At 46.3% G+C, this 12,901-nt stretch overlaps 1 pseudogene; it reads right to left on the bottom strand.

Annotated features, from left to right (window-relative positions):
- Positions 1-1,039, bottom strand: part of LOC108538630 (40S ribosomal protein S12 pseudogene) — a 29,318-nt pseudogene extending 28,279 nt beyond the window's left edge.
- Positions 1,040-12,901: the final 11,862 nt, after the last annotated feature.

The raw sequence follows: 12,901 nt of genomic DNA, 5'->3' as shown, positions 1-12,901 counted from the left end.
CTGCACGTTATGCACATGTACCCTAGAACTTAAAGTATAATAAAAATAAATAAATAAATAAATAAAATAAAATAAAATAAAATAAAATAAAAAACTTTCAACTTGCTCTTGTGCTGAAATTGTTCCTCCCACATTCCAGCTGACCACTAGGACAAAAAGCCCTTTTAGGATCTCCCTTGTCTTCAGTTAAGATCATGTCCCTGAGGAGATTCTAAATCTATAAGTCTGAGAGCTGTGAACACAATTTGACAATTGGGTGTGTGTCGAAGTATAGACAAAAACGTTACTTCAACATGCATTTTTGAAAACTTAGTACACGCAAAGCTCCCTTGAATTAAAACATGAAAGAAGAGCTGGGTGCAGTGGCTTACGCCTATAATCCCAGCACTTTGGGATGCCGAGGCAGGCAGATCACTTGAGGTGAGGCAGGCAGATCACTTGAGGTCAGGAGTTCAAGATCAGCCTGAGCCACATGGTGAAACTCCGTCTCTACTAAAAATACCAAACTTAGCCGGGCATGGTGGTGTGCACCTGTAATCCCAGCTACTTGGGAGGCTGAGGCAGGAGAATTGCTTGAACCCAGGAGGTGAAGTCTGCAGTGAGCCGAGATCATGCCACTGCACCACTCCAGCCCGGTGACAGAGAGAGATTCTGTCTCAAAAAAAACAAAAACAAAAACAAAATCTCCTTGATAACATCCTTTGCCATGGTCCTTAACGCTACACAACTGCAGCCAACCACTTTATGGGGTTTTCCTTCTGTCAGTTTCACAGTGGACCACCCCTTCCCCTAGCTTCTTGTCATCAACCTTAATTAGGGTGATCTGGTGTTCAGCACCAAGGGCCTTCACCAGTCACATAGGCAGGCTCATCACAGTTGGGGACAGCACACAAGGATGGGCCCAGCACTTGCCTAAGGTTTTGGCAGCTTCTCGAGTTCCACATGCAAGGCCATCATGGATGAGGGCAGCCTTCAGGACCTCTTGTAAAGCAGTATTAAGGTCCATGATATCTCCAGCAGTGATGCCTTCCTGGGCCATGGTGGTGGATTATAGGTGAAGCTGATTCTTGAACACACCTGAGCCTCTGCCTCCGTGACTCAGTGGTAGCAGGGAAAGAGCAGCAGTTTGTTCTTGGTTACCACTGCACCTAAAATGTGGTCTAGGTTGCATGAAAAGGGGTTAAACTTGGCCAAGAAGTTGATCAAGCATTTTGGCCAGTTTGCTTGTTACCATTGATGTAATAAAGATTAATATGTTACAACCTCTGAGCATTTTTATTCCTTTTTTTAGACAAGGTCTCACTCTGTCACCCAGGCTAGAGTATAACAGGACTGATTTTGGCTCACTGCAGCTGCAGCCTTGACCTCCCAGGCTCAAACAATCCTTCCACCTCAGCTTCCTGAGTAGCTGGGATTACAGGCATCTGCTACCACACCAGGCTGATTTTTGAGGTTTTGGGGTTTCTTTTTTTGTAGAGATGGAATTTTGCCATATTGCTCAGGCTAGTCTAGAACTCCTGGCCTCAAGCCATCCACTCGCCTTGGCCTCCCAAAGCACTGGGTTTATAGGTGTGATCCACTGTGCCTGGCCTTGAAGGATTTTTCATTTTGCCCTACTCCCCAGATGACAATCAAAAGTAGCAAATGAGCAGGTGATTTTTGACAGCAGCACTGAGCTGTCATAGACCCCTTGCTAACTAGCTCAGTGTTTGCTTACTTATAGCCTTCTAGAGATAACAATGAATGGCACACACTGGTTATCAAAAATGCCCACAAATACTGGCCAGACGCGGTGGCTCACACCTGTAATCCCAACACTTTGGGAGGCCAAGGCAGGCAGATCACTTGAGGTCAGGAGTCCAAGACCAACGTGGCCAACATGGTGAAACTCTGTCTCTACCGGAAATACAAAAATTAGCCAGGAAATACAAAAATTGCCTACAATCTCAGCTACTCAGGAGGCTGAGGCAGGAGAATCCCTTGAGCCCTGGAGGCAGAGGTTGCAGTGAGCTGAGATCACATCACTACTCTCCAGCATGGGCAACAGAGTGAGACTCCATCTCAAAAAAAAATAAGGAAAAGAATGATGCCCACAAATAAATACTGCTTCATGTCCCATGTTGCTGTGGATACCCTAGAATCCAACTGGCCCAACATGATTTGGAGGGCACTGCCAGACTCCTAGGTGTCCCCCAACAAGAGTCCTCAGAGACATCCTTCATCTAAGACCAAGTCAGCCCCTCCCTATCTAGCTCTGTCCTGGTCTCAATCTTCCACCTAACCATCTCTAAAAACAATTTCAGGCTAAACTCCATTTCTTCTTGCATTTCTCCATTTGTACACATTGTTAAAAGACTCTGGTCCCACTCTAAGTCTGTCCTCTCCAGTCTATCCACTGTACTGCCACTGGCATGATCTTTCTAGATCTTTGCTTTCAATGGCTTCCTGTGCCTCAGATAGAGTGTGTGGCCTTTTGTGATCTGACCTCATATGCCTCTCCATCCTGTGGCGCCATCCCTGCTTCACACCTGGTGCCCTCAGGACACCATATTTCAAACCTGTGCCCCACACACCTGGGCCTCTGCTCAAGCCAGCCAACTCCTTTTCATCCAGAAAAGCCCAACTTTTAAGGCTCAGAGTAAAAGACACCTCAGGGAAGTTTCGTTTCCCCAGCATTTGGCGCAATTAGACACTTGTTATGTTAGATGGACAAGGTTTTTCTTTTTTTTGGCCAGCATGATTTCATTCCTACAACCCTAGGAAGTAAGTTTCCACACTTTACTGAAGAAAAAAAAACTGAATCTCAAGACAGTGATGTGCCCAAGATCTTCTGCTAATAAGTGTAGCAGAGCCAGTTGGACTCCTACTCAAGTTCAAGACTCTATTAGGCCCCTTGTGTTGGGGAGAATGGGCTTCTTACTGAAGTTCCATTTAAGATCTTCTTGGGTTCAGTTCAACAGTTTCTCCTTTTCTCCTTCTTTCCTTAAGACTGACTGCCTCTGTCTCCCACGGTGCCTTCTGGCCTGGGCCTGCCTATCATATCTTTGCTCACATCTCCCTGCTTGCTCCTACTACCTGCCTGCCTGCTTGCACTCTTGGCTTCACATGAATAAAAGCAGCTATTGCAGTACCAGAAAGGATATTCTCTGTAGACACCATAATCTGAGCAAAGGTGGCGCAGACACAAATGCTCTTGGTAGTCCAGGGCAGCCAGAACTGAGGTTCCGTGGTGGCTGGGAAATCCATTCAGGCTCTTCCTGTGTTGCAGTATTTTTGTGTTTGTTTTCATAGAGACAGAGTCTTGCTATATTACCCAGGCTGGTCTCAAAATCCTGGCCTCAAGTGAACCTCCCACCTCACCCTCCCAAAGTGCTCGGATTACAGGCACTAGCCACCGTGCTTGGCCAAGTTCCAGTATCTTTGGACAGGAAATGGAGTTATCTAAGGATAAGGCCAGAGCCTTAGAGAGATTCTGGCTAGAGTTAAGGGTATGGCCAGTTTAAGATGGCCGTTGAAAACGTGGCAGTGGATAAGTCCCTCAGTACAGCATTATGTACTGGAGGACTCCAGGGCCTGCTGTCTACAAATGCTAGTTTCAAAGATGGCTCTGGTTAGATGAGCCTGTCACTAAATTACAGATTATCTAATCCCACAAAACTCCATACCCTATGAACTTTAGTGTTCATGAGTCAGTGACAATTTCCAAAGTACAGAAACAAAAATTATACCAGGTGCAATTTAAGAGTTAGGAGTTAGAAAGTGCTCCAATTTTGTATAGTAACTAAAACATCCTATTCATGATGAGAAGAATTACAGACTGCGATTGTGGGTTCCATCGTCTTTCCCTAATGATGGTAGGTCTGAAATGGAAAATGCAAATATAGCTGCAAAATTAACATTAAATCAGAAATTTTTTTAACTATTGGAAGCTGGTCAGGAGTAGTGACTCACCCCTGTAATCCCAGCACTTTAGGAGGCCAAGGCGGCAGAGTGCTTGAGCCCAGGAGTTCAAGACCAGCTTTGGCAACAGGGCAAAACCCCATCTCTATAAAATTAAAAAAAAAAAAAAATTCGAAGCTTAGCTCATGTTATATATAAGCTAGATCAACTTGCTTAATCTCTCAGCCAGTGAATCTTTTTAATGAAATATAAAGTTGCTTTTAGTGAAAAAGTGTTACTGCCAGAGGCCATGAGAATCTCCAAGGCCAATGGAAATGATCAAAGCTAAGCTTGCTGACCACACTAGCAGGTACCTTGATTCTTAACTTTACTCCTAAGGAAAAGATACTGACCTTACCTGGAAATGCAAAAGAATTCACAAGCTGTGAAGGGGAAGGAAAACAGGGAGAGAAGCTCTACAGGGCGATGATGATAGAAGGGGTCCAGGCCTGCCTGGACTCCGGCCAGCTTGGAGTGTGCCCGGCAATGCTGGGCTTCTGATCCTCTAGGAGCCAGCACCTTAGGCTGTAAGACAAGAACACTACTGTGGACCTTCCAGTTTGGCTGTGAGAATTAACTATGTAAAGCTCTTAGTATAGTGCCAGGCATGTAACAGGCACCTAAATACTGGTTCTCTTTGCTTTTCCGTTCCCAAATAAATCAGCGGTTAAACCCAAGGGATGTTTAAGGATCCCACTGGGTCTCATTGATCAGGAGACCGCGTCATTCTCGGCCACAAGTTGCAATCTCCAGACACAGCCCTCAGGGATATGTTCAACAACTGTCTGTACCTATGAGCAAGTCTTTTAAACGAGAAAGTGATTAAAAGCCTTTACGTGGCTCCCCTGAAAAGCAGAGGGGACTAAATTCTGTTACTACATGCCAGGGTAGTGGTTACTTCTGGTGAGGGGAGGGACCAGGGGTTCTTGGGGGACAGCCACGTTCTGTTTCTTAATCTGGGTGCTGATTGGTTATGTAGTGTTCCATCTGAGAAAATCAAGCTGAATTATAGATGTATAATAGTTCAATAGGTTTGTTTTTGTTGTTGAGACAGGGTCTTGCTCTGTCACCCAGGCTGGAGTACAGTGGCATCTCCAAGACTCAAGCAATCTTCCTACCTCTGCCTCCTGAGTAGCTGGAATTGCAGGTGTCCACTGCCACACTCAGCTTTTAGGGGGAGGTTTTCTTGGTAGAGACAGGGTTCGCTCACCAAGTTGCCCAGGCTGGTCTCAAACTTCTGGACTTAAGTGATACACCCACCTTGGCCTCCCAAAGCCCTGGGATTACAGGCATGAGTGACAGTGCCTAGCCAGGACTATGTATCTTAAACCTAGGGAGTGAAAATCAAGACTAATACCCCATCTCTTCTACTGTGCAAGAGGATTCCTCTACAGACCCTGACCCAACAGCTGCCAGAACGTAACCCAGAGAACCCAAGCTGTGAAACTACTACCACTGAGCCTTGCTCAGTCAATGCCACGGCTGCAGAAAGGGGGTCTGCCGGGTGACCCCAGCTGCAGAAAGGTCTGAGGAACAGCTCTAAGTCAGGATAAGTGGTGAGTGAGAACGTGGAGGCCCTCTAGTCACTAGAGAGAATTACATGACCGTCAGCTATTGCCTTCCCTAAATAAAGGAATATTCATGACAAATACAAAGCTCTGGTCCCAGTCAGCACACTGATCTGGGCGGGGCATGCTATCTAGCGAAGGGCTGGGGACAACAGGCTGTGGTCATGAGACTGACATCCACTCTACAGGATCATGGTTTGGGGGTACTTGGCTATGGTGTTTTTTGTTTTTTTTAGACAGAGTTTCACTCTTGTTGTTCAGGCTGGAATGCAATGGCACAACCTCGGCTCAGCACAACCTCTGCTTCCCGAGTTCAAGCAATCCTCCTGCCTCAGCCTCCCAAGTAGCTGGGATTACAGGTGTGCGCCACCATGCCTGGCTAATTTTTTGTATTTTTAGTAGAAACAGGGTTTCTCCATGTTGGTCAGACTGGTCTCGAACTCCCGACCTAAGGTGATCCCCCCGCCTCGGCCTCCCAAAGTGCTGGGATTACAGGCATGAGACACTGCGCCCGGCCAGCTATGGCTTTTAAAAAGTTCTTATTTGTCAGAGTAATAGACTGCAGTATTTGCAGGTAAAATATTACCGCCCTAGAAACACGCTCCTTACTTGACCTCTGCTTCGAAAGCCACTATCAGCTGGAGAGAGATGGTGGCCAGAAGGCACTGACGGAATGAGAGGAAAGAGCCAGCACAGTCGAGATGCAAGAAGATTCCTCTATGATGGCAAATTGGATGGTACACAGTTCTAGAGTAGGGCCCCAGTCACTGGGTCCCAGGAGGCAGGAGAAGCAGGGCTGAGAGGGACGACACACTCCAGGGCTCATGTCACACTGCACCAGGAATGACAGCCATATACTTCCCTAAAGCTCAACCCACCCACCAGTTCAGTCAAGAACTATACTTTGATTCTTCATGTTTGGCCACTGAAGATCAAATCCACCATGATGAGAGGATTTCAGCACAACAGGCTCTTTCCAGTCATGACAGACAGAGATGTGCAGGCTCTTGAGGAGAAACAAAAATTCCTTTGACTTCTCTTGCAAGGACCAAAGAGATAAATTTTTTCTTTATGATCTGTTGAAATATTTATGTAAACTTTAAAAAAACAGCTAAGAGTCCATTCTGTGCTCTGTTTCCCTGGAAGGTTTCTCATGATCGCCCCTCCGAGAGCTAGAGGGGTTGTGAGTGTCTGGGAACAAAGGATGAAGGCACTTTAAAATAAGCAATGAAAATCCTAGTGTGACACTCAGAAGCAGACGGTGGGCTCGAGGGGGCCAAGGGGTGGGAGGCAGGTGCTTAGATTGAGGAGGTGGGCGCCACCTTTTGGGAAAGCCAAGTGGAGACAGAAGCGTCAGGGCAGGAAGCCCGGCTGGGGAAGGCCCAGTTCCTTCTTTGCTGTCTCCTAGGGGACCAGAGGCAGCAAGGTCCCTGCATTTCCACTTAACAGGGCCAAAGACCCGACCTCTGACCCTCCACCCACTCCAGTGACCTGCACGCTAAGTTGGGTGGTCTCTGACTAAAACAGACTTAAGCCAAGAATTGGGATTCGACTCCCAGAAGACCCAGGGAGAATCCCCTTCAAGCTGTTTCAGGCAGAAAGGACCTGAGAAGCATGGAGGGAAGAGCCAAGGACAGGAGAGGCTTCCAAGGCTCCGAGAGCAGCAGCAAGAAGGGGCCAGCTACATGGTGGGCGTGGACCTGGCTCGGCACATGAAGAAGATGTGCTGCCACTGCCATCTCACCCTGTGTGGGGGAGACTGTGCAAAGTCTTCACAGCCAGCAGCAGCCTCAATACGCCCTGAATGCCTTTCATACGTATATATGGTGAGAGATATATACACATATATATTCATTATTTTTAACTGAAATAAATGCAACGGATTCAGGTTCATTCCCCTTTGCAATGAGTTGCTCATCTTTACCATGAGTTGGGACTACAGTTGTTCCCTGCCCTGAGGGGTTGACACTTTCAGGACCAGCTCATCCCCACTGAGGTAAGGTGGTCCTGGGATCCGGAGAAGAGAGGACACACACCACAGCACGTGACCAGGAGGAGGGCCTACCTCACAAGACTGTTTCTAACCCTGAGAACCTAAGGAATTGTGAAGGACTGACTCGGAGAGGGGGCTGAGGTTAAAGGTCACTGGGCTTTTTATTGCAGTTGAAGCAGACTCAGACGGGACGGTCCCATCCACAAGAAGGGACAGCCCGGCAGTCCTAGGAGCACTTGTCCACAGGCCCGGCAGTGGTGCTTGGAAAGCTTCATACTGAACTCCTTCCAGCAGTTGCGGCAGTGTAGGATTTCATGCCAGGCACCCAGTATGCAGGCCTGGCCACATCCTTTACCAGACCTATGCCAGGGAACAATGGTCAGGACACCCAAAGCCCAATACCCCGAGTCCCAACTAGCAGGAAGGTATCTTCAGATGCTTACTGGCTTATAATTCCAACTGCACACAGAACCACTGACAGAGCTTTTTAAAAACACAGATACCCAGGCTCTACACTCAATCCAGATCAGAGTCTCACTCTTTCGCCCAGGTTGGAGTGCAATAGCATGATTTTGGCTCATTGCAACCTCTGTCCCCTGGGTTCAAGCAGTCCTCCCACCTCAGCCTTCCAAGTAGCTGAGACTGCAGGCATGCACCACCACACCTGGCTAATTTTTGTAGAGACGGGGTTTCACAATTTTGTCCAGGCTGGTCTTGAACTCCCGGCCTCAAGTGATCTACCTACCTCACCTTCCCAAAGTGCTGGGATTGTAGGCATAAGATTATAGCCATGAGCCACCGTGCCCTTTCTTTTTCTTTTGAGACAGGATCTCACTCTGTTGCCCAGGCTGATCTCAAATTCCTGGGACTCAAGAAACCCTCCTGGCAGAACCTCCCAAGTAGCTGGGATTATAGGCACGCACCTCCACACCCAGCTCCTTGATATTTATGTATCTATGAAGCCCTCCTTGTAAACTGAAGGGGTAGTAGCTGTGTTAAGAACCCCTGGAGGGACTATAAAGAAGTCTGGGCTCTGGAGTCACTCAAATCCCACCCAATTCTATTGAGATCAGGTTAATCAGCAGCTGCTGGATTAAAAAAGGTTAGCTAAGGCTGGGCGTGGTGGCTCACACCTGTAATCCCAGCACTTTGCGAGGCCGAGGCGGGCAGATCACTTGAGGTCAGGAGTTTGAGACCAGCCTGGCCAACATCGTAAAACCCTCTCTCTACTAAAAATATAAAAATTAGCCAGGTGTGGTGGTGTAATCCCAGCTACTAGGGAGGCTGAGGCATGAGAATAGCTTAAACTTGGGATGTGGAGGTTGCAGTGAGCCAAGATCATGCCACTGCACTCCAGCCTGGACAACAGAGCAAGATTCAGTCTCGAAAAAAGAAAAGAAAAGAAAAGAAATGTTAGCTAACCTCTCAGAGGCTTACTCATCTTTAACAATCCACCTTCAAGAGCTGTGATGAAGATGAGAAGAAAGAACGTGCCTGACACACTGGCCCGGTGCTGAACACCCTGTAGATGCTTAGGGTGGGAGCACTTGGTGAGTACAGCTTGCAGGCTATGCTCTGCCTTCTGTACCAAGGACAGTCCTTGCCGCTCCCAGGTACCCCTGAGGATAGATGCAACCTGAGATTTAAGCTTGGGCAAATCCAGGAATTCCTACATCGTCTACTCATTTTGTGAGATGCAGTGAGGAAATCTGCTCCAGGCCATTTTCATCACTACCCACTTTTGCTCACTCCCCTACAATGTGCCTCACTACCCCAGGCCTGGCCAGCCTTGCCTAAGCCCGCCATGCACTGGTTCATTTTCCTCCCGCTCCCTCTTGCCATCCTAAATACAAAATACCCCTCACGTCCAGAGCTGGGTAACTATTTTAAATCTTTTTTTTTTTTTTTTTGAGACGGAGTCTCACTCTGTTGCCCAGGCTGAGTGCAGTGGCGGGATCTCGGCTCACTGCAAACTCCGCCTCCCGGGTTCACACCATTCTCCTGCCTTAGCCTCCTGAGTAGCTGGGACTACAGGCGCCCGCCACCACGCCTGGCTAATTTTTTTGTATTTTTAGTAGAGATGGGGTTTCACCGTGTTAGCCAGGATGGTCTCCATCTCCTGACCTTGTGATCCACCCACCTTCCCAAAGTGCTGCAATTACAGGCATGAGCCACCGCGCCCGGCCTTCTGAAAGCTTTTTAATGGACAAAGATGATTCTAAATCTTTCCAAATCTTCGCATGATGAATGCCCTTGCAAACATTTTCACTCTGGCTGTAATGTTTGTCGGTATCCGGAGTTTCTGGCTAAGTACAATTTGTCTTTCAAAACCCTACCTTAAGTCTACCTCTTTCAGGAATTCCTTGGGGGCAGAGTTGGTTCACTGCCCACCAAAGACTTATACTTCCTTTCTATAGGTCAGAGCTGATTTTGGAAAAAGGCTACGCAGCCAGGGAATAAATTTCCAACCCTCTAAAGCCTAGATGGGACTATTTGATTGGTTCTAGCCAATAAAATGTGAGGAAAAGGGATGAGTGTCACTTCCAGGCTAAGATAATTTAAAACTGCATGTATCTTCTTTAGTCTCTCTCTTCTTCTATCAGCTGGTTGGAGTTCAACCCTCACAGAGACTCCAGAAGCCACAGCAGGTTGAAGATGCATGGTCTCTATTGGACTGAGTCTCCAGACACGTAGAGTAGAACTTCTCCATCTCCCTACTCCCTCACCTACAACCCCAATCCCCACCTACCAGAAACACCTGCAATAAACTATTAGATAGATAAGAAATAGCTTCCATAAAGTCAAGCCATTGAAACTTTGGATTTTGTTGTTGTTGTTGTTGTTGTTGCTGCTGCTGCTGCTGCTGCTGCTACTCCTGCTACAGATATTATGATAATGAATATACCCTTCAAATCTCTCCCATATAGTTTACTATTCCTCTTTAAGCTGTACTAGAACAAGAGTCCATGGCTGCTCTTGCTTTGTTATTATATAACACAGATATTCATGTGTCCATCTTTCCTACCAGTTTATATCTCCTGAGGAGAAGTACTGGGTAGTTCTTAACTCTGCATGTCTAGTTACTGGAACAGAATGGCTAGTCACTAATGTTTGCCAAATCAGTTTCTGAAAAAAATAAATGAAATGCTGTGATGTTTAGTAGTTTACACAGTACTTCCCCATATTTGATTTCAGTTTTGATCTGCACTCATTCAGCATATCTTTGTATAAAACTGTTTGTTCTCTGAGTGGGGAGACTCTGGTAATACGGTTCTTATTATCCTGGTTTTACCAAAGAAAACTTTTGACACTCAGAGAGTTTAGATTTTCAGAGTGGCCTGGCTAAGTATGGGTACTATGTGCCACAGGATGGTGGCCATAATGATTGTCTCTTAAGTGATTCTCACTTAGATGTATGTGGTCAGGGTGACCTAGCTAATAACTTGCCTTCTGTTGTAGCAACATTTTCTCTCTTTCTTCTTTGAAGAATTGTTCAGAGATTTCACTGCCTGGTGAGGTATATGAGGAATGTCAATTCTCTCATCCCCAGGCCTGCCTCAGCCTAGCCTGTGCAAATATTGTCTCAGAAACCTAGGATGCCATAAAACATATACAATTACTTTGTAAATCATAGAGGCAATAGCAGGTGAGCTGGTGCCCAGATACATGCCTACTGGCTTTAATGCAGTGTGCTGTACTCTGGAATCACTGATGGGTTTAAATCCAGAAAATTAAAGTGCAATACTAAATGCCAGAGGTCGGCATCCTGGCACTGGCACCCCTATCTGTAGCAGACACTGTTGGCTGCCTACTCAATGGCCATCTGCCTCTTCTTCCTAAGAAAACCTGATTTTGTCCAAGGACAACAATCTCCCCACACAGCCACGGGCTCCTGCTTTAGGGATGGGCATGTCATGCGATGCTGGCCCAGAGATGTAAGGAGAAGTCTGCTGGGGACCTCCTGTGAAAGACAAAAAAGAGAGACAAGAAGAGGTGATTTTCCTTTTTCAGGTGAATGTGGCCAGGTTTGGATGTGATGTATGGAATTACTGCAGCCAATTTGGAGATGAAAGCAACGTACAGACAAGGCCAGAGCCAAAAGATACCCAGGGAAGAACAGTCGGAGCTCTGAAGTATCACACTTCCAGTCTGTCTGACCAATGGGCTTCCTTCCCATGTGAGATGATAAATTCCTGGGTCCGTTAAGCCATTTTGAGTTTACTTGCATTTGAACACACTGTAAACAATACATTACCAATATCAGCCAGTTATTGAATTTCGTTAACTGTAACAGAAAACTCAAGGGAAGCTGAACCAGGCATGGTGGCTCACATCTGTAATCCAAGCTACTCAGGAGGCTGAGTGAGGAGGATCGCTCGAGCCAGGGGATTGAGACCAGCCTGGGCAACATAGCAAGACCTCATCTCAAAAAGAGGGGCAGGGGAAGAGAGAGAGAGAGAGAGAGAGAGAGAGAGAGAGAGAGAGAGAAGCCTAAGTAAGAAAGGAGATTATTTCTGTCCTGTAATAGTAAGCCTAGAGACAGATAATTCATGGCATTGGTTTATTGGCTCAAGGATGTCAGGGCTAAGATCTCTAAAATTATCTTGGCTTTTTCCTCATATTTGGAAAAAAGATGCTTCAGCTCTAGTCATTGTATCTGAGTTCCAATAATGGGGAAGGACCACAAGGAGGAAGGCATAGTGTTAACTTTAAGACAGCAAAATTTTATCAATAATCCCCAGAAGGTTTTTGTTTCCAACTACTGGTTTCAAAGATGGTGTAGAATAATAGTTTTTCATCTGAGCACAATGCCATTCTCAACAAAGGGGTTTTTGTTTGCTTTCTTTCGTTTTAGTAAGGAAAAGGAGGAGAATAGCTACTGGGTAGAAAAACAAGTTTCTGCCATATCACTTTTTAATGTTGAGAGCTGAAACTTCCATTGAAAGAAGAATCTGTATCCTCAACTGGAATATCCAGAATCCAATCAAAGTAGGCAATGAGTAGTCAAAAAGTACCATGCATGAATGATCTCTGACACCATAAAAGATCTAAAAAAGGAGAAGTTTTGTAACCAAAGGGGATACAAGCAAGGGATCTGGACAACAAAGGTGAGAGTTTAAACAATCATCTGAGCATGGACCTTGAGAAAATCACAGCAAGGAAATGGTGCTTTGCCTCAGCCTGGGAGCTGTTTGGGAATGAATGAGTTGCAAGTATTGTTAGTCCAAGGTTTGCTGAGACAGTAAGTGGAGAATCTGTCTGTATGGGGAAGGAGAGTACAAACAGGTAGCTCCACAACCTCACTTAAACGATGTTATTCTTCTATTCAAGAGCTTTACTAGCTGTTCCCAGATGGAAAGTGAAACCCATGCAATCATCTTCCTGCTCCCCCAATTTTCTA

The sequence above is a fragment of the Rhinopithecus bieti genome, unplaced genomic scaffold (assembly GCF_001698545.2).
Source record: "Rhinopithecus bieti isolate Rb0 unplaced genomic scaffold, ASM169854v2 scaffold_15087, whole genome shotgun sequence".
NCBI lineage: Eukaryota > Metazoa > Chordata > Mammalia > Primates > Cercopithecidae > Rhinopithecus > Rhinopithecus bieti.
Note: the sequence above shows the minus strand (reverse complement) of the source record. Positions and strands in the feature narration are given on the sequence as shown.